The sequence below is a fragment of the Heterocephalus glaber genome, unplaced genomic scaffold, assembly GCF_053883595.1.
Source record: "Heterocephalus glaber isolate CG9 unplaced genomic scaffold, H.glaber_assembly_v1.0 deba00001687, whole genome shotgun sequence".
NCBI lineage: Eukaryota > Metazoa > Chordata > Mammalia > Rodentia > Bathyergidae > Heterocephalus > Heterocephalus glaber.
The window spans coordinates 4,471,141-4,494,318 of NW_028258412.1; the positions used below are offsets into that span (position 1 = coordinate 4,471,141).

The 23,178-nt window shown below is 38.6% G+C and overlaps 1 protein-coding gene across 5 annotated transcripts in view; it reads right to left on the reverse strand.

Annotated features, from left to right (window-relative positions):
- Ttc28 (tetratricopeptide repeat domain 28) overlaps nt 1–23,178 on the reverse strand; it is a 710,286-nt gene that overhangs the window by 142,097 nt on the left and 545,011 nt on the right. The window lies entirely within an intron of this gene.

Sequence of the window (23,178 nt, forward strand, 5' to 3'; positions counted from 1 at the left end):
CAGCATCTGAGATGAGTTCCCCTTGCTCAGTGCTTTGGTTTGGATTTGTTTATGGATCTCCTTCATTTGAAACATTTCTTGTCAAAAAGATATCAGCCAGTAACAATGGAGAATGTGTCAGCAACAGATGAAGAGGTCAAATAACAACCTGTACAGCTGGCCCCTGATACCCCTTTAATTTCCGTGGATCAGAATATTAGCAAGGGTAAAAATGTTCTGTATTTCAGTAATTTTTCACATTTCTTTCAGCTTCTTGGTTTTGTTTTAGATGAGGTACTTTTCCCAGACATGATACAAAACCATGATGAGGTTTGTGTCGATTTATTATGTTAGGCATTGTTCTAGGAACCATGGGTTTTAACTTAATTCATTTTTCATGGCCATCTTGTGAGATAGGCACTATAATTATCCCCATCTTACAGATGAAGAAATTGAGGCACAGAGCAGCTAAGCATCTTCTCCAAGGTCACAAAATCAGCTAAGTGACAATAGCTGCATTCCAAAGCCAGCTGTCTAACTCCCACACTCGCATTCTTCAGATATATGTTACATGTAGGGAGACTCTATCTCCTAATAGCTTCTGAGACTGGCCTAGTGATAAACTATATGGCCACCTTAGTAGTACCACACTATATAAGCCCATATATTGGCAAGCCATTTGTGAAAGGGACTTCTTAGTGATCACAAGGAAGAAAAATCAGCACATGATTCAAGTAGTTTCTTTACTACTAGGAGAAGAAAAAAGAACAGCCTAACAGGATGCTTATGCAGAATGCCACAGCCTCAGGGGAGAAAGATCATTTTAAAAAATGTTCAGTAAAGGGCTGAGCCCACAGGTGCTTCTTATGCCCTTTGTCATAGACAGAGTGGTGTGAGTTCTTCACCGATGACAAGGAAGATGTCTTTCTCCATCAGGCATTTAAGAAGTACCAGGAGTTGTCAAGGCAGACATGCCAGCTCACCTGATGGTGCCACGAACCAGAGGATGCCATCTGTTTTGCTAAGGTTGACAGTCTGAAATTTCTGGTTAAACTCCAGATCTCCTTATTGTGAAGGGCTTGATAACTTTTAGTCCATTACCTTCTGCTTACTGAGTCACAGAGCATATTATGTCTCCCTCCAGAGCCCTCCAACAGCTGGGCCATGTTATAAGCTGTCTTTGTCTTATTTGCTATTAGATAATGGATTTGTGGGAACTTACATTTGAATAAGGGAAATGCAATTGCAGAATTGCTGTTGTTTCAAACTCTGATGGTCTGGCTTAAGAATATAGACATGTTACTTTTTTGCCACTGGGGCTGTTCTGATGAGGGCTTGCTTTATAGGCACGTTGTACATATAACAATAAAGCATTTACTTCACATTTTAATTGCTCTTGGAAACATTTAAATAGGCACCAGTGCAATTTTTACTAGAAAATGAAAGCATTCACTTCCCAGAATCACTTAACTCTTCAGTAGAAGGGCAGAAAGGACAATTCTTTGAAATCTATTGAAAATTGAGAGCCTGTATGCAAGAGCTAATAAAGCTGTATGAAAGTCAAGAGGGGACAGCCTGAGCCAGCAGTACCAACTAAAAGTTGCATTCTGGCTTCAATCCAATTCAACAAATGTGTTTTGTGCTGTGTCAGAGAGAGCCTTAAGAGGAATTTCTGAAACAACATGCAGAAAATGGTTCTCAGTGAAAAGTTTCTTTTTGAAGTCACCATGAAATTACTAATTGTGCTGAGTCTCTTGCGAATTTCATGCTGGAGGAGGAGGACTTGGGGTGGTGGCACATGAGGGGCCACATTTGCATCCTGCACATGGGTTGTACATGAGCTTGTGCATACCTGGCATGAAATGAGGATGGATGAATGAGGACAAGAAGCCATGGGTAAAGAGAAATGCTCACCTTTTAGTTTCTCTAGTTACAACATCACATTGTCCTACTCCAGTAAAGGTGAACCTTTCCGAGCTTTGAATTATAAAAAACATACTGCTGTGGCATGTGTGCCATAAGTTCGCTACCACTGTTCTAGTTCCTTGGAAATGCTAGAACTTTACCTCTTTTCTAAAACATTTAGCCATTTTATTTATAGAAGTACAATAACAGTGCAAAGCTCTGACTCTGGATTCACACAGCTCTGGGCTCAAATCCCAGCTCTGTACACATTTGCTTTGGGACTTTTGACAATTTAAACTCTATTCTTTGGTTTCTTCCTTTCTAAATGAAAGTAATAAGCCCTACCTTTTTGAATTTTAAAATGAAATAATGAACACTGCATAAGAAGATACACCAAGTATAGTGTTAGCATACTGGGGCATTCAGTATCATTCCTTTTATTCTGAGGCACTTCAAAAGTGTATTGGAGACATCACAAAGGCCTTTTCTTATACTCTCTATGGAACATATTATTTGCATACCTTGAAAAGTGAAGTCAGAACCAGTTTCCTAAGGTGAGATGTTAAATACAGAGGAGAACAGACTATTAAGTTCACGTACTTAAAAGAAGAAACAGTGTGATATCCTAGTGATTTTCTTGTCCAAAAGTCATAAATATTAGGGCTCTTCAAACCTGCACACAGAGTCTCATTTTAGCCATGCTTTGCAAACTTCTTGAAGATCCAAAAGGTTAATATATTATTTAGTTAGCTGGCTAATCAGACTGTCTCACTTAGCTATAGGGGAAAAGGACTGTATAAAAGAAGGGAAAAAAATCTGCTCAACTCAGTATTTCTGCTAAGTGAAAGAAGTAAAATTAAAATGCTATCATAAAATCTAATCACTGCCTGCTGGTCTAACTGTTTCTCAAGCTCATTACATTTTTGGTTCATTTTTAACATTTTAGGAATCAAGTTCCAGGTTCATAGATACTGTCTTACCATGGAAAAATCATAGCATATCAGCCTTTTAGAGTAGGAAAGAATTTTAGAGATTGTTTACATCAGTGGCAATGACAAGGTACAATAAAAGTGAACAACAATTGCCATTGCTCCCCAGAACCAGTCCTAGGCTCTGGGATCAGAAGCAGAAGTAATGATACCTACACTGAATGACAGTAGTAAGGCACAAATGCAAGAACACAATAAATAGAACAGAAGCAAGTAATTATTTGCACTTTGTTCTCCAGTTATTAGTGCCTAGCATTTCCCACAGTGCTTGGCTCACTTTATCCTTCATCCATTCAAGAAACATGTATGGCATATTGCTTTGGTTGGAATGTTTCCTCCAAAACTCATGTTGAAATTTAATTGCAACTGTGAATGTATTGGAGGTGGAACCTTTAAGAGGTGGTTAGTTCATAAATGGATTAATGGCATTATCACTGTAGTGGGTTTATTATAAAGTGAGTTCATGTGCATGCTATTCTCTTGCCTGCTCTTTCCTTCTCTCTGTTATGCACAAGCTTGCTTGCCCCTCTGCCAAGTTATGATACAGCAAGAATGCCCTTACCATATGTGGCCCTTTGGTCTTGAACTTCCCAACCTCCAAAACTGTGAGCCAAATAAACTTCAGTGGTTGATGACTTACCTCATCTGTGGTTATTTTCTCATAGCAGCAAAAAATGAAATGTTACATACCCACTGTGGATTAAGCATGTACTGCTAGGTAACAAGGATACTTAAGATACATATCCTTCCAGTTCTTGGAATTTATAATCTAGTTGGTAAATAATTGTACTTAACAAATGCCATATACAAAATGACTGGGGAACAAGGATGATACTAAATCTTCTGGAAGAGTCTGAAAGACTTCAGAGTAATAAGATATTTGATCAAAGTACAAAAGAACAAGTAAGATTTTATAACCAGACAGAGAAGAAAGATATTTGGGCCAGAAGAAATGGCATGGGGAAATCCACAAAAGAGTGAATGAGTTCAGAGACATAGGGAAGTGGGAATGGCAGAAATTATCATCAGTAAGACAAACTGAGTTTAGTGCCTCAGTGAAGAGTTCTCTGCCCACCTCTCCCCCATTTAAATGACACTTCATGTAATGCTTTCTAAAATCACTAAGTACTTTCCCTTTAAGGACTTCAAGTGCCTATTTTGTCCACCAAAAAAGCACTGGCATAGTTTCTGGCACAAAGATACTCAATAGGTACTTTTTGGCTGCTGAAATTTGTTAAAGAATGTATATAGTAGGGCAAAGACTTTGGACATCATCCTGAAGGCAGTGGGAAACCACGGCAGGGTTCTGAAAACAGAAACGATATAAATGAGATTGAGCAGGAGAAGTTTCAAGAGGGTTACTGTGGATGTCAGGTGGAAAATGAACTGAAGGAAACACTGGAAGAGCAGGATGGAGGAAGCCACTGCAATGACTCATGCAGAGATGCTTGGGGCCTAGAAAACAGCCCTACAGATGATAGTAGAACTTTCTTTGGGAGGTGAACATCTCAGGACTTTTGATCAACTGCCAGTAGATATGAGCTATGAGGAAGGAGTTGGGGATCCTTGAATAACTTTGGATTTCTAGATTATGCACTGAGGAGATACTCAACAATGAGGAAAACAGGATGAGAAATCATAGATTCAGATAGGAGCATATTTGGGTAGAGGAAGGTGACAATGAGTAGATAGATGACCCAGTCAGAAGTCAGATCTGGGTTTGAGGAATTGCTATATGGTAGTGAAAACTACAAGCATGAATAAGATCAGGATGTCAAAGAGATACCTGCATTCCTCTATTTTTTCACCATTATAGTAGCCAAGATAAGGAAGCAACCTAAGTGTCCATTAATGGATTAATATATAAAGAAAATGTGGTTTATGTATACATGGACTACTATACAGACTTTAAAAAGAAGAAAATCCCATAATTTGAGGCAACATGAGCCAAAAGGACAGTATGCTCAGTAAAATTAGCTAGGCACTGAAAGAGTAATATTATGTAATCTCCCTTATATGTGGAATCTAAAGAATTGAACCACAGAATAGGATGAAGAGATGGAGGTTACCAGAGGGTGTTGAGTAGGGAAAGAAGAAATGTTGGTCAAAGAGTACAAAGCTTCATTAAATAAAATGAAGAAGTTTTAGTCATCTATTACATAGCATGGTGACCATAGTTAATAATTATGTATTGTACATTCAAAGTTGTTAAAGGATTAGATTTTAAATGTTATCACTACAAAAAAGTAGGTAAGGTGACATGTTAGCTGGATTTAATCTTTCTACAATGTATGTATTTTCAAATATTACATTGTAACCTATAAATATTTACAATTATTAATTTTTGATTGAAAGTTTAAAAAGTAAAAAAGAAAAGAAATCCATTCCATCCCAATTCTACTTCATCTGAGTTTTTTTAAATAAACCTTTCATTAAACTGTTAAATATACTCAGAGAGGTATAAAATCATTCCCATACAGCTCAATAAATATTTACAAAGTCAGGACAACTATGTAACTATCACTCCAATCAAGAAACAGCACATTATCTGAGCCCTTGGGTTTTTTTTTTTTAACATGAAAGGCACTAACTGCCACAATCACACTGGTAGCTTAGGGTCTTGGAAGCTTTAGCTCTAACCATACCTGTCTTCAAAACAGAATTCTCCACAGAGAAGAAAGAACCACAAAGGTGATCTGAATAATCATTTGCCATATCATCTCCAAATGTTTGTGGAAAAGACCCAATTTGATGATCTACATTTTGTTGTTACTTCAATTTCCTTAAAAAATCTGTCAAAAACAAATTCACCCAAAGTCACCCCAAAACAGATGAATCCCTTAAAGGAATGATCATGAGACTAAGGGCAGAGCCAAATGATTCCAGAAGAGAGACCCTAAAACTCAATGCAGTCACATGGCCTGAGCCCAGTGGGCAGTGTTCAGGACAGATGGCAGGACCCCGGGTCATATCTAAATTTACCATTGCTGGCAAAGCAAAGGGCTACACAGGACTGCTGCAGATGGGGGCACTTAGGGGTAGCCAGGTGTGGGGGATGCTGGTGCCAGGTGTGGGTGGCAGGAGCCAATGCCTAACATCAATGCTAGGCTCTCACGCTTGCTGCATGGTGCCAGGAAACACTGGTCCCAGAAATGGGCCCCAGAGGAAGAGCTGAAGGTAGAGTACGCACTACAGTGACAAGCAGTGTCCAACTAAGAAAACAAAACTGTGTTCAGAAATCAATATTCTCCAAAGAAATCTCTCCGATGTTCCTATCTGAGGTCCTAACAGAAGTGTTATCAATGCTCAGGACTGGGCTGCCTAATGGGAAAAGCCCCCATGGGGGCTTTTGACTCATAAACCTATTCAGCCTCACATGTTCATAACCATTTGTGTAAAGAAGAAAAAAACCTCCAAGCACTAATTAGAAAGATAAAGCTGTTGTGTTTTCTTCCTGATCACCTTATCTTCTTTATTCAGTTCTTGAAGACTCAGCTATTAAAAGAAATTAAGTAATTCATCAAGCCCATTTCAATTACCTGCTGCTGATAACATCAGATTACAATTAGCATCTACAAATGAACCAAGTGCCAACCGCCAGGCTGAAACATAAGCTAATTTACTGCTAGACTCTGCCTGCTGGAGACACAACTCTGGGTCCTGGCAGTAGACATCCACTTCATTATTACAACAGTTTTGCAGCCTCTCTTGCAACAGTCCAGAGTACAGCTCTGACCAAGATTTACTGCCTCGTCTGCCTCTGCTCACGTTTATAGACGCTCCGTATCTGTAAGCAAATCACAGCTCCTTTCAAATAGCAATGTCTAGACAAGCAGGGTGACAAATCTTGACCTAAAGAAGCAAATAAATATTATTAATATTTATTAGGCACTGATAGGTTTTGGACCCTGCACAGGATGTACATGTCATAACCTTAATGAGGGTCTGAATCATTTTCTGTGAGTCCTCTGGTACTTGATCAGAGAAATCTCCTACTTTGGTTGATGCTCTCCATTTCTCATTTCTCCTTTGTAACAGGGAAAGGACATTCTTCCTTTCCTTTTAGAAGACTAGAAAAATCCATTGTAGGGTCTGAAAACCAGAGGAATATGTGGTTTGGCTTCTCATATCAGGGGCATTATTAGACTTGGACAGTCTGCCTGGTCTCGCCTATGCTTCTCAAGCAGAAGAACTAAATACACAGTAAATGTGCAGGGCTTAGAGGGAGCCTGTAGGCTATATCACACCTGAGAGAGCACATGGTCCTGAGTTTGGATCCTGCCACTGCACCTTATGACCTACATGACTTTGACCTTTACTTTTATGCCTATTACATAGTTCTATACTGAGGATTAAATGAAATGTTTGCAAAGAGCCTAGCTCAGGGTAAGCAATCAGCAGAAAATGACATTTTTTTAAGGAAAAGAGCTGCTAGAAGTGGCAATACTCCACTAGGAATGCTTGATGTCTTGTGCTGGGCCAAACAGGGACCACTGCTCCAAAGTGGGCTATACCCCTTTGAGTGCTTTGTCCTGATTTTCATCTTCCTGAGGATGGTCATGGAGAGTGGTAGGGAGAGGAACACCTTTGGCTTTTAGCCCTAGCCAGATAATCCCAGCATGCTTCTACACAAGTAATTTATAAGATTCTTTAGAATACTAAATTTCATGTGTGTTCAAAGTAATGATTCAATTCATAAAATCTATTCAGGGATAGTATGTAACTAATATGTGTGTATGTTCTATAGATAACATGTAGCACAGTTCCACCTGACCACGGAAATTAGAAGTTTCTCATTCAGATTGCCAGGATTTAATTTTTAAATATGATTTTTATAAAAATTGTTGAGGTTTTTTTTCTTAAATCCTAGAATTAGAACAGCTGATGGCTACCATTTTTGGTGAGTATCATTTTGCTGTACTTTAGATCAGAAGAGTTATATATACCCAACATGATTGCTACCAAACTTTCATTCCAACACCTCAAGGTGAAATGAGAATTAATTCTCCTGGTTCCCAGTAAATGAGAAGATCTGTAATGATTGGAATGAGAGGACTTTAATGAGGATGTCAGTCCAGAGGCCTACTCTGCAGAGCACCTGAGGTTTGATTTCAAACTGCCTAGATTAGAAACACAAAGGCCACACACACACACACACACACACACACACACACAACCGTAACAGAGGCTACAGAAATACTGTCATGCAGCTACAGTCCTTTTGAACAGAAAAGAAGAGGTAGCCATTTTCCAAAGCAAAATTTGCATTAACATCATCTTCACAAGGAAGAAGTGCTTAGAAAATAATTAGGCTGCTCTTATTGTTCATAGAAATCTGTAAATCATTTCCACTTGTTTTATTTTAAAACAAATAAAATGTGAATAATAAATATTAATATATGCTGACCACCAAAAGACAAAGACTTCTTGTCATCTTCACTTCTTTTCTCTCTCCACCTCCACATACTCTATGCACTTCATCCTTGGCTATGCATAGCACATTTCTATTGTTCAAAAGCCTTCCTAGTAACTCCTATCTCACTTTCCTTGGCTCCTTTGACACAAATATCACACAAGCCACATCCTGAAGCCCTCTTTTTCCTGAGCTCCACCTGGAATCCCTCCACCCCCTCTGTAGGCCAACTCAGTTTCCCCGGCTGGCTTTCCCATAATATCATTAGGATATCATCTTAATACTTGTTTCCAGTTCGGTTCATGGTACATTAAGAAGAGAAATATATACCTGGAGTGCACAAAATTGAACTTATCATGTGCTTTCCCAAACTTCTTCCCCCCTCAGCTTTCCTGTTTCTTTCCAAAGGCAAAACCATTCTTTAAATCATGTCAAAACCAACATCCTGGTATAAGCTTTGACTCATTCAATCTAACCATACAAATACTTACTGAGTACACACTTTGTGTAAGGAGTTACAGTTTGTGATACAGAGACTACCGAGCAAAACATACTTCCCACTGCTAACAATATACAGTGTAATTACTATTGCTATTCTCTTAAAGAAAAAAACATGTAAACAAATAAAAAGAATATATGATTGAATATAAATAGAATAAGAGAAAAATTTTAAAATGTTACTGGGGCTCAAACAAGAAAAATAACTTACCTTGCCTTAAGATAGGCAAGGAGTGAACTGTTTTGGGGATAATCCTAAAATGATGGATAAACTTTGGACCACAAGATAGAAATGCCAGTTCTAAGAGGAATAGATGGCTTGAGGAAATACAGCAAAGCAGGAAAGCATGGCCAATGTGACAAGATTAGTGAAAAATGAAAGAGTCAACTTTAGGTGGAGAGTATATATGAAAATTAGTGCCACTAAAGAATGGAAAATTGGATGTGTCTGTAATCATGATAGCCTTCACTTCAAGATAAGGACTCTGACTGTAATGTGCTGTATAACCTATGGTAATTAATAGCTTGAGGAAAGCTTTAAGAAGTTCCATCTATATTGATGTGTGGGATAGAGGAGACATGGGAGGAAATAAATGGTGATGAGGAAACCCAACTAGCAAGCCGATGCAAGAGGCTGGGTAACTAGGACAGGGCAACACAAAAGAATCTCTATGAGAATATTTATTTGGCAACTAGAGTGGGAATCAATTGAAAAAAGGGACAAAATCAATGATAACTTTAGAGTGCTGTCACTTTAAAGTACTGTCATTTTTCAAATCACTGAGATCCAACACCTCACACCAGCAACTTAAAGAAGGAGAGGTTTATGAGCCAAAGCTCATGGTAGAGCAGACATAGCAGAGGAAAAGTTGCTCATGTCGTATGGTCAAGAAGCAGAGCGTGAAGTGAGAACTGAAGGAGGGAGATCTATCCTTCCAGGCTATGCTCCCAATGACTGGCCTCCTCTAACAAGACCCCACCTCCTAAGAGAACACTCAACTCTGAACTCATCTGTGGACTAATCCATGAATGAATACAGTGCCCCCTTCATTCAATCACCTTCTAAAAGCCACACCTCTAAATACACAAGGTATTTGGGGGACATTTCAGATCTAAACTATTAACAAGTGTTAAGTTAAGATGGTATAGTTGAATGTCTCCCTGCAATATGTCCACATCCTAATCCCCAGAACTGGTAAATGCTAACTTACTTGGCCAATGGGACTTTGCAGGTGCAATTAAGTTAAGAACTTTGAGCCAAGGATAATACCTGGATTCCCCAGGTGGGCCTGGTATAAGGGCAACAGTCTTTACTGGTAGGATACAGACAGAATTAGGCTGAAGAGAAGGTGAGGGGAGTGGGAACACTCTGAAGGAAGATGAAAGTTGCCGCTAGTAGGATAAAAAGACAAAGACCCAGATTCTCTCTTGGGCCCTAGAGATGAAGCAGCACTGTCAACATCTTGACTTTAGCTCAGTGAAACTGACTTTAGACTACCCACCCCACCCCACCCTCACTCTGAGCTGTAAGAGAATACAATGAATTGTTTTAAGCCACAAAATTTGTGGCAATTTATTATAGCAGCAATAGGAAACTAATACAGAAAGGTACAGAGGTAGGCTACCATCAACAGAATTAGGAAAGCTGGACCCACTAACTTTGACAAAACAGCATGAGAATCAGATAGAGGATCCACTAGACAGTTGGAAAGGTGAAAAGATGCTAAGCCAAGAAAGAGAGCTGGTGAATATAGATTTAGAAACAATACACACTGAAGCAGTAGTCAAAGGTTGAGGGTAAAAACAATAAAGGGAGATAAGCAAGGAAACAACAGAGAAGAATCAAAGAAAAAAACACAAGAACCCCCATGTTTAACAATTGGCAATGGCATGGAAAAAAGTCATTGAAACAACATAAGGTATCCAGATAATGGCACAGAGAGGCTGGGAAAGAAGGCAGGGTAAAAAAGAAGCAGGCTGCAGAAAATTATATGACAATCCAAGTTTTCAAAGGAACAAGCTATACACAAATACACATTTACATATGTGCTGATACTTATTTGTATATAGTAAAACAGTCTGGAATGATCCTAATTAAATTATTAACAATAGTTAAGGCTGAGGAGTGAGACAGGTGAAAGTATTTTTTTTAATTCTTTTATTGGTACATTTTAGGTATACAACACAATTACATTTCTCATTGGGAATTGTAGCTTTATATGAGGCATCTTGGTTCTTATTTTTTCCCCATTCCTAGCCCTCCCTTCAGCCCCTCCACCCTTCCCTCTTTACCAAGACTTTATTTCCATTTTTTCCATTTCTCAGCATTTTTCCTTTCCCTTCTTTCCTTTCCCGTCCCTGCCTCTCCCACTACCCCTACCCCTTTGGACCTTTCTTCTATTTTGCATTATCAATTATTCATTCTAATCATTGGTACATTTTAGGTATACAATATAATGACATTCATCATTGGAAATTTGCACCTTTACATAGTCTCACTTGGTTCCCATCTTTCACCCTTGCCCAGTCCTCCCTTTAACCCTTCCACTCCTCCCTATTTACAAAGATTTTGTTACTATTTTTCCATTTTCTCATATTAATTCCATTCCCTTCTTTCCGTTCCCCTACACCTCTCACCCCTTCCCCCTTGCCCCTTTAAATCCTATTTCACATAACCTATCATACATTTTAGTCCCCATTTACACTTTCAGTTTCTCACACCAGAGAAACTATTTGGTATTTATACATGTGTGTCCTATTTATTTCACTTAAGAGTATCACCTCAATGTGCATCCATTTAGCTATAAATGTCTCTAATTTCTCATTTATATGGCTGAGTAGTACTCCATTTTATTAAAAAACCACATTTTCTTTATCCATTCTGCAGTTGGTGGGCATTTGGGCTGTTTCCAAGTTTTAGCTATCACAAACTGTGCTGCTATGAACATGGGTGCACATATATCACTGTGGTATGATTCTTTTAATTCTTTGGGGAAGATCCCCAGCAGTGGAATATCAGGGTCAAATGGGACTTCCAGGCCTAGTTCTTTGAGGTATCTCCATACTGATTTCCACAGTGGTTGCACCAGTCTACACTCCCACCATCAGTGGAGCAGGGTTCCTCTTTCCCCACAGCCCTGCCAGCATTTGTTATTGGTTGATTTCATGATAGCAGTCATTCTTTCAGGAGTGAGGTGGAATCTCAGCATTGCTTTCATTTGCATCTCTCAAATGACCAGTGATGTTGAACATTTTTTCATGTATTTCTTTGCTACTTCTACTTCTTTGTGTGAGCAATGTCTGTTCATTTCAGATGCCCATTTTTGGACTGGGTCTTTAAATTTGGGAGGTCTGATCTTTTTAAGTTCTTTATAGATTCAAGATACTAGACCTTTGTCTGAGGAAGAGCAGGTGAAGATTTTTTCCCACATTGTGGATTGTCTCTTCACACTGTTGGTAGTTTCTCTTTCTGTGCAGAAGCTTTTTAATAAGAAGAGATCTCACTTGTTGATTGTTTGTGCTAGTTCACAGGCAACTGAGGTTTTGTTCATAAAATCTTTTCCTACACCGATGTCTTCAAGAGTTCTACCTAACCTCTGTTCCAACTGGTTCAGAGTTTCTATTTTAATATTTAGATCTTTAATCCATTTTGATTTTAGTTTAGTGCATGGCGAGAGATATAGGTCTAGTTTTAATCTTTGGAAAGTTGAAACCCAATTTTTCCAGCACCATTTATTAAAGAGGCTATCTTTCCTCCAGTGAGGGTGTTTGGCTCCTTTATCAAAGATGAGATGGCTGTGTGTGTCTGGTGTTGTTTCTGCATCTTCTAATCTGTTCCACCAGTTCTCAGGTCTGTTTCTTTGCCAGTACCATGCTGTTTTTATCACAGTAGCTTTGTAGTATAGTTGCAGGTTGGGGACTGTGATAGCCCCTGCCATGTCTCTGTTACATAGATTTGCTTTTGCTATTGTGGATCGCTTCTTGTTCCAAATGAATTTTTGGATTGTTTTCTCAAGGTCCATGAAGTATGCTGCTGGGATCTCAATTGGAATTCCATTGAAGCTATATAGCAGTTTTGGAAGTATGGCCATTTTCACTATATTAATCCTTCCTACCTAGGAGCAGGGGATGTCTGTCCATTTTCTGGTATCATCTTCAATCTCTCTTTTCGGAGTGCTATAGTTTTCAGAGAGGAGGTCTTTGATTTCTTTCATTAGGTTGATTCCTAGGGATTTCAGTTTTTTGGATGCTATTGTGAAAGGACTTATTTGACCTATTTCTCTCTCAGTGAGTGTGTCATTCATGTAGAGGAAAGCTACTGATTTTTGTGTGTCGACCTTGTAACCAGCTACTTGACTGAATTTGGTTATTAAGTCTAGAAGACTTTTGGTGGAGTTCTTGGGGTCTTCTAGATAGAGTATCATGTCATCTGCAAATAATGACAATTTCACTTCTTCATTTCCTATGTTTTTTCCTTTTCTTTCTCTTGTCTAATTGCCATGGCTAATGTTTCCAGAACTAGACTGAACAAGAGTGGTGATAGTGGACATCCTTGTCTTGCTCCTGATTTTAGTGTGAAGGATTTCAGGTTTTGACCATTTAGTATGATATTGGCTGTTGGTTTTTCATAGATGGCTTCTATCAATGTGAGGTAGAGACCATCTATTCCAATTTTTTGTAGGGTTTTTATCCTAAATGCATGTTGGATTTTGTCAAATGCTTTTTCTGCATCCATGGAGATAATCATATGATTTTTGTCCTTGGCTCTATTGATATAGTGTATAACATTGATTGATTTGCATGTGTGGAACCATCCCTGCACCCCTGGGATGAATCCCACTTGATCAGGGTGTATGATGTTCTTGATGATCTTCTGCATTCTATTTGCCAATATCTTATTAAGGATTTTTGCATCTATGTTCTTTAGTGAGATTGGCCTATAGTTCTCCTTTTCGGCTGGGTCTTTCTCTGCTTTGGGGATCAAGGTGATGCTTGCTTCCAGGAATGAATTTGGGAGTATTGCTTCCCTTTCAATTTCATTGAAGAGTTTAAACAGTAGTGGCAGCAGTTCCTCTCTAAATGTCTTGTAGAATTCAGCAGTGAAGCCATCAGGGCCCGGGCTTTTCTTAGTTGATAAAGTTTTAATGACGTTTTCAATTTCATTGGTTGACACTGGGTTGTTTAGAATTTTTAGGTCTTCTTCATTCAACTTTGGTAATTCATATGTATCTAGGAATCTGTCCATTTCTTCTGTGTTGTCCATCTTATTGGCATATAGGTTCTGGAAGTAGGTCTTGATGATCCCCTGGATTTTTGCTGGGTCTGTTGTAAATTCACCCTTTTCATTCCTAATTGCATGGATTTGGGCCTTTTCTTTCCTTTTTCTGATAAGGTTGGCTAAGGGTTTGTCAATTTTGTTGATTCTCTTGAAGAACCAACTCTTGGCTTCATTGCTTTTTTGTATCGTTCTCTTAGTCTCCATTGCATTGATTTCTGCTCTGATCTTTATAATTTCCTCCCTTGTATGAGCTTTGGGGTTGTCCTGCTCTTCTTTTTCTAGAAGCTTGAGGTTCAGCATCAGGTTGTTTAATTGGGCTCGTTCTGTTTTCCTAATATGCGTATTCACTGCTATGAATTTCCCTCGTAAGACTGCTTTCATTGTGTCCCATAGATTCTGATATGCTGTACTGTCACTGTCATTTAATTGAAGGAACTGTCTGATTTCTTCTTTAATTTCCTCTGTGACCCACTGGACATTCAGAAGTATGTTGTTCAATTTCCACCTGTTTATGAAATTTTTCCAGTTTCTTTTGCTATGCACATCCAATTTCATTACACTATGGTCTGATAATATACAGGGGATAACTTCAATTCCTTTGCACTTACTTAAACATGTTCTATGTGTGAGTCTGTGGTCTATTTTGGAGAATGACCCATGTGCAGCTGAGAAGAATGTGTATTCTGATTTTGTGGGGTGGAAGACTCTGTAAACATCTGTTATGTTCATTTGTTCAAGAGTTGGATTGAGTTCTAGTATTTCATTATTTATTTTTTGTCTAGTTGATCTATCTGTGACAGTGGCGTGTTGAGGTCCCTCACTACAATTGTTTTAGTGCATATGTGACTTTTCTTGTCCATTAGTATTTGTTTTATATAGTTGGGCGCATTAGTGTTTGGTGCATAGACATTAATGATTGTCATCTCTTCCTCTTGGATTGTTCTCTTTACAAGGATGTAGTGTCCTTCTTCATCTCTCTTAATCAGTGTTGGTTTGAAATCTACTTGATCTGCAAAGAGGATAGCTACTCCTGCTTTTTTTCAGGTTTCCATCACATGGAGTATTGTTTTCCACCCTTTAACTTTCAGTCTATGAGTTTCCTTTTGAATTAAGTGTGTTTCTAGTATGCAGCATATTGTTGGATTTTGCTTCTTGACCCATTCTGCCAGTCTGTTTCTTTTGATTGATCAATTGAGACCATTAACTTTGATGGTTATAACTGAAATGTATTGCGTTATCATTGCCATGACTTTTTCCTTTTTTGGGTTTTCCCCCTTTACATTTAATTTCTTGTCATGCCAGATGGGTTTATTCTGCTGGACTTCCTGGGGTTGTGATCCTCAATGTCTGTTCCTAGGATATTGTGTAAAATTCTTTGGAGTGCTGGTTTGGTATTCACAAAGTTCCTAAGGTGCTCTTTGTCATGAAAGTATCTTATTTCTGCATCCATTTTGAAAGATAGTTTTGCAGGGTACATCAATCTGGGTTGGAGGCTGTTTTCTTTTAGGGCTTGGAATATGTCACTCCAAGCTCTTCTTGCCTTGATGGTTTGTGTTGAGAAGTCTGCTGTGATTTTGATGGGCTTTCCTTTGTATGTGACTTGTTTCTTTTCTCTAACTGCTTGTAGAACTTTGTTCTTCTGTTGAGTTTCTGGAATCTTAACAATTATATGCCTATGTGTAGATGCTTTTTGATCAAGGCTATTTGGAGTCCTATATGCCTCACTTATCTGTATGTCAAGTTCTTTTCCCCTGCTTGGGAAGTTTTCTGCCATTACTTCTGTGAACAGTTTTTTTATGTCATGTGCACTATCTCCTGTTTCTTCATTGACTCTGATCAGTCTTATATTATTCTTCTTTGCATCGTCTAGCAGCTGCTGGATTGATTTCTCATGTTTCCTTATAATTTTGAAGCAATTTTTATTTTCCTGGTCACTAATTGCAATCTTATCTTCTATATCTGAAATTCTGTCCTCACACTGGCTCATTCTGCTGTGAAGACTTTCAATGGAGTTTTTCATGTCCTGGAAATCTATTTGCATCTGTTTTATGGATTCCATTTGTTTCCTATGTTGGGATTCCATCATGTTCCTCAGCTCCTCTCTAGATTTATTAATCATGTCTTGCACTAGGAGCACAATTTCTCCTGTTATCTCAGAAAGTATTTCTGATTTCATGATTTCCAGATCCCCTTTTGTTGCCAGTTCAGTGGGTCCAGGTGGTTGAGTATCAGAGTGTTCCATCTCATTTCCCTTTGGGGTTGCTGTAGGTGATCTGGAAGTCTGGTTTTGAGACTTATTTACATGTTTTCTCATTTCGACTGGAGGGCGCGGGGGCATGCTGTTGGTGCCCTCATGGCTCAACTACTCTGAGCTGGGAGAGGTGGGCCAGGGGCTGAGAGCGGCGTTAGGGATGGTGGCCCAAAAGCCCCTTCCTCTGGGCCAGGAGGGTTGGGATGGTTGGCAGCCTGGAAGCCCTTTCCTCTGGACCAGGAGCAGTGGGACGGTGGCTCAGAAGCCCCTACCTCTGGGTAGGAATTCTTTAAATGCTGAGAACTTGATTAGCTCCAGTACAGTGGTCTGTTGGTCCGGTGTCCTCTGTGTCTTTGTAGTGTGGAACCAGGTCGCTGTACAGAGAAGAGGCCAAAGGAGCGGGGGTGGGCAGTGGATTGCTGCCAGGGCGCGGGCTGATTCGATGTTTTCAGCATGACTGGTATCCTCAGGAGTGCGTCTGCAGACCTGCCCGTCCGCAGCAGGCTGATTTGGTGTTTTCAGCGCGACTGGCGACCTTGGGACCGCATCCGCAGACCTACCTGTCTGCAGCGACATGTGAAAATATTAATGTGAGGGAAAAATCTCCTTTGCCTATTTCATATGTTTTTGTACTATAAGAATTTTTTCGCAAAAATAATTGTCACTTTTGTAACTTTAATTTTTTTTTTTCATTTTTTTAAAGAGGTCAACAAATGTCAATGAAGAAGGCAAGATGCAGAAAGAGCAGTTAGGAAGAAAATCAGGACAGTAGTGTTTCACAGTAACCTAGAGAGCTGCAAATTTCAAGGAAAGCCCAGTGGAGAGTGCCAGCCATTTTCTGATGAGGGAAGTTTAGAAATGTTAAAAAACCTCTTGCCTCCACCAGGAGGAGACCACTACTGATCTTTGTCAGGGTATAAAGGGTGCTATGGAATTGCAGTGGTCAAAAAAGAGTAAGAAGAACTAGGCTTCCAGTAATGCAGAGGAGCTCCTCTTTCAGACCAATCCTGCTGTAAATAACCAAACTCTAGTGGGGGTGGGAGGAAACTTGAAGGAGGCCCTAGAGAGCATTCAAAGCATTTAGGAAAAGCAGACTTTGGAGTGAACCCACTGAAAAAGGTAATGACATTGGGAAAGTTTTTCAAATGCCAGGAAATATTTCTTATGCACTTTTGTGTGTGTGTGTTGGGGGGGGGAGTTGTCCTGGTATTGAACCCAGGGCTTTGCACATGTTAAGCATGCACTCTACCACTAAGCTAAACCTCTAGCCCAAAGGACATTTTTAAAATTAATTTTTTGGTGGGGGTTGGAGGAAGGGAAAGTCCTGAGTAGTCCCACAAGCCAAAGCTAAGTAATTCTAGGCAACAGACACGACAGGGGGTGTACCAATCCCCAACTTGAAAAACTATACTACAAAACTACAGTGATAAAAACAGCATGGTACTGGCAAAGAAACAGACTTGAGGACCAGTGGAACAGATTAGAAGATGAAGAAACAACTCCAGACACACTCAGCCATCTCATCTTTTACAAAGAAGCCAAACACCCTCACTGGAAGAAAGATAGCCTCTTTAATAAATGGTGCTGGAAAAATTGGGCTTCAACTTGCCAAAGATTAAAACTAGACCCATATCTCTCACCATGCACTAAATTAAAATGGAAATGAATTAAAGATCTAAATATTAAAGAGAAACACTAAACTGGCTGGAAGAGAGGTTAGGTAGAACTTTTGCAGACATTGGTATAGGAAAAGATTACATGGACAAAACCTCAGTCACACGTCAACTAGCACAAAGAATCAACAAGTGGGATCTCTTCTTATTTAAAAGCTCTGCACAGCAAGAGAAACCACCAAGAGTGTGAAGAGACAACCCACAATGTGGGAAAGAATTTTTACCAGCTGTTCCTAGGACAAAGGTCTATTATCTAGAATATGTAAAGAACTTAAAAAAAATCACACCTCCCAAATTTAAAGACTCAATCCAAAAATGGGCATCTGAAATGAACAGACATTTCTCAGACAAAGAAGTAGAAATAGCAAATAAATATATGAAAAATGTTCAACATCACTGGTCATTTGAGAGATGCAAATGAAAAAAATGCTGAAATTCCACCTCACCCCAGAAAGAACAGCTCCTATCATGAAATCAACCAATAACAAATGCTGGCAGGGCTGTGGGGAAAAAGGAACCCTACTCCATTGCTGGTGGGAGTGTAGACTGGTGCAACCACTGTGGAAATCAGTACAGAGATACCTCAAAAAACTAGGATTAGAAGTCCCATTTAACCCAGCTATTCCCCTATGGGTATCTTCCCAAAAGAATTAAAAGAATCATATCACAGCAATGTATGTGCACCCATGTTAATAGGGCACAGTTTATAATAGCTTAAATTTGGAAACAGTCCAATTGCCCATCAACTGGAGACTGGATAAAGAAACTGGATTTTTAAAAAAATAAAATGGAGTACTACTCAGCCATAAAGAATGAGAAATTAAAGACATTTATAGCTAAATGGATGCGCATTGAGGTGACACTCTTAAGTGAAATAAATAGGACACACGTGTAAATATCAAATAGATTCTCTGGTGTGAGAAACTGAAAGTGTAAACAAGGATCAAAAGGCACAATAGAAATGTGAAATAGGAAGAAAAGGTCCAAATGGGAAGGGGAAGGGAGGGGCAGAGGAAAGGAAAAAAGGAAATGGAATTAATATGAGAAAATGAAAGAATGGAAACAAAGTCTATAAATAGGGAGGGATGGAGGGGTTGAAGGGAGGGCAGGGGAATGGGGAAAAAATAAGATTCAAGAGAGATTATGTAAAGGTGCAAACTTCCAATGATGAATGTCACTGTATTGTATACCTAAACTGTACTAATAAAATTAATTTTTTAAAAAATCCTAATTTTCTCACACATACACTGTATGATGTGTCAGGTAACCTGTTCCCCAGAATCTCCCTTTCCCCACTTGATAAATTAAAAAATAGTAATCAGTTAAAAAAATAAAATAAAAAAGTAAGATATACCTATTTTAAGGGATAAATAGACATTTTACATAAAGAGTATTCTGTATCTTGTCCAACCTCACAATCCCCATCTACCTGAACTTTCATTTTGATACTGTATGGTTTATATGAAAAACGGCTCCCAAAGCCTCGTGCGTTTAGAAGGTGATTGGACCACAGTTGTCCTATATTCATGAGTGGATGAATCCACTGATTAATTCAGTAGTTGAATGTGCTCTATTAGGAAGTGGGGCCTGGCTGGAGGTGGGACATGGGGGCGTGACCTAGAAAAGTATATTCTTATGCCCAGCTCCTCCCTTCTCTCTCTGCTTCCTGGCTGCCATGAGTTTAGTACCTTTTCCCTTACCGTGCCCCTTTGCCATCCTGTTTTTGCCTTGGAGCCAGCTGATTGTGTACTAAAATTGTGAGCCAAAATAAACCTCTACTCCTTTAAGTTGCAAGTGTTGGGTATTTTGTTCCAGCAATGAGAAAGTAACTAAGATAGATTCCAATGACTGGAACATATACCAGTTGTTCATCACACTACATTAATGATTATATATTTACCCAAAGCTTTCCTGAAAAATAATTAAAAATCTTTTCTCAGAAGATAAATAAGCACCTCTGGTTTCTTGATAACTAAATAATAATAAAATGTAATACGTGATATTTTGAGATGTTAAATCCAAGGAACAAAGTCTTTGTAAATAGGGAGGGGTGGAGGGGTTGAAGGGAAGGCAGGGGAATGGGGAAAAATTAAGAATTATGATATATTGTCTAAAGGTACAAATTTCCAATAATGAATGTCATTATATTGTATACCTGATATGTAACAATGAAATTAATAAAGAAAAGAAAAAATAAAAACACAGTCTTACTAACTTGAAAAAACAGAGGAAAAATAATCTCAGAGGGGGACCTTGAATTCTGAGTATAAACTTTACCCATCTCTCTCTAACCCCTAAAATATGCATGTGCAAGGCAAATCTAAACAGTTAGTTGAAGGCTAAAAGAACCAAAGAAAGATTTCAGCTGTCACCCATCACAGGGAAGACTAATTTTGGACTTTGAATCCAGCCAAGCTAATTGCCTAGTAAAACAACATCAACAAATCAGAATTACTAAGACAGATAAATATCCAAATTTGCTTTCTCTATAAAATACGATCACAATGTCAGATATAATCTCACATTACTGGCCATACACAGAAACACTGAAATATGACTAATACTCAGAACAAAAGGCGATCAGCATACAACTGTGTGACTATACTAAAAACTACCCCAAATTATATACTTTAATTGTATGTATGGTATGTGAATTTATCTTATCCACGCTGTTACGAACAAGAAAAAAAAAGGCAACCAATGGATCAAACTCTAAGATGATCTATATGTATTAGCTATCATAACTGGACTCAGCCATGTAAAGGAAAAAACACATGGCACGAATGAACACATGAATCTTAGCAGAAAAACTGAAATGTAAATAAAAAGATCCAAATAGAAATTCTAAAGCTTAAAAAAAATGTAACATATTATCTTTTAAAAATTCCCTTGTGCAGTAAAGAATTAACCTTGCCCAAGGAGAGGTCCAGACTGTGTGCGTGGCAAAGGCTTTAGCATTCCCCATTACCTGCTAACAGTGTTTTTGGTTATCTGAGAGTCTTGCCCTTGTCAAATAGTCTATGCTAACAATGTGATTTATTGTGGGGACTTTGGGTCACATGGCCTTAGCTCAGAAGGGGCTAGAAACTAAGGTCACACAAGCAAATGTTCAACTATGTCTACATGAGTAAGGTTCAATGAAAACTGGATACCAAAGACCAATGAACTTTTTTGGTTAGCAATACTCTGTGCATATTGTCACATGCCATTTCTTAGAGGAGTCTGTGCTATTCACAAATCTACTGGGAGAGAACAACCAGAAGCCTTGCACTTTGAACTCACCTGGACTATGCTCCATGTACCATTCCCTTGGCTGATTTTAATCTGTATCCTTTCCCTGTAATAAGCTATCATCATGAATATAACAGCTTTCAGTGAGTCTATGAATCCTTCTAGTCAATTATTGAGCTTGAGAGTAGTCTTGGAAACCCTGAACTGGAAAAACTCCCAATATCAGGAAGGAAGGAAGATAAATTCCTATGTCACCATCATCATCATCGTCATCATCAAGAAGTATTATAAACAACTTTAGGCCAAAAAAGTCAATAACATAGATGAAATGAACAAAGCTTTTGAAAAATAAAACTTATCAAAGCTGTCATATGATGACAAGGAAAAGCTAAATAGTCTAATAGGCACAACTTTGTCAGCACAAGGTTCTAAGCCTTCTAATCCAACCTGCATGCCACTGCAGGACTCACCTTCCTCAAATGCCTACCTGTTTTACCCTATCGTTTCTACATTTCACAATTCTTAGTTCTTGTTCACTAGTACCTTCTCTACCTAGTGTTCATAATAAAATTTCATCACCTACCAGCACATTCCTGAAGGCCACCATCCCTCAGATGTGCCAACCTACTGCACCTCATATCTTCTTTTACATGTACCTCCCATCAATACCATTTTATTCCTGGCCAATCTTACCTGTGCTTCATGGTTTACATGGCTCTAATCTTCTCTAAGAAGCTTTTCAGGCTACTCCTAGCTTCAGATTGTCTCTTCTGGGAATTCCATGGCAACACATCATTAACACTGTCATGGTTGTCCTGTCTATTAATCTTATTTTCCTGACTAAATTATAAGATTTTGATGGCAAGAAAAATTTTTTTTCCGGTATTGGAGATTGAACCCCTGAGCTACACCTCTAGCCCTTTTTTATTTTTTACTTTAAGATAGGGTCTTGATAAGTCACAAAACTGCCCAGTCTGGGCTTGAACTATATGATCTTCTTGACTCAGCCTCCAAGAGTGATGGAATTATAGTTATGTGCCATCAAACTCAGCTCAGAAAGCAAGGAACGTTTTTAAATTTCTGTATCCCTTAAAACAATTATTCAGGAGTAAGTACATAATAAGAATTCAATAAACATTTGAAATATGTTGAAGAAATACAGAAAGCCAAAGTCTTATTTCTATAGTTCTTGTCAGACTCTCATTCTGGTCTCAATACCATGAGAAGAGCAATCTCTAGAAATCTACAACTTTTTCTAGCAACCATTAAAAAATATGGCTAAAATAAACAGAGGTAGAAGGGAGGAAGGAGTAGTGCTGAAATTACACAGAGATGGGGATTTCTTGGTTTGGCAAGTTACATAAGGGGGGGGGGGTGCTGAGATTTACATTCTGCTGCCACTTGTATCTGAGAGGTACATCCTAATACCAATAAAGTCTCCTCTTTGTCACCTCCCTACCCTGAATCTTTGCAGGCATAGAACCAAGCAGCTCCAGTTTACACTTGCAAAGACATCTGCACCTTCCATTCCTTACATGCCTACATCTGTTTAGACATAGAGACAAAATAACAATATTGTCTAAAAATAACCAGTTACCAATTACTTTTGGTCTTTCACTACTATATATAAACATAAACTAGCCCCGATTAGACATGTCTTTATTGCAACGGAGTAATGACAAAACAGAGATTGCAAATTTATGCTTTTAAAATATATTTTTCACAGAGCCAGGGATTTAGCTCAGTGGCACAAGCACAAGGTCTTGAGTTCAATCCCTAGTACCACAATAATAATAATAATTATTATTTTGTATTTTTACTTAACATTATCAATATTATTTTTGAATATATTTAATTTTGATGAAAAAGTATATACTGGTATATAACATTTGAAGTTAATTCACCAAGGAAAGAAGTCCCTATAAGCAAAAATTCTGTCAAATTCTCTTGCACTGACGACT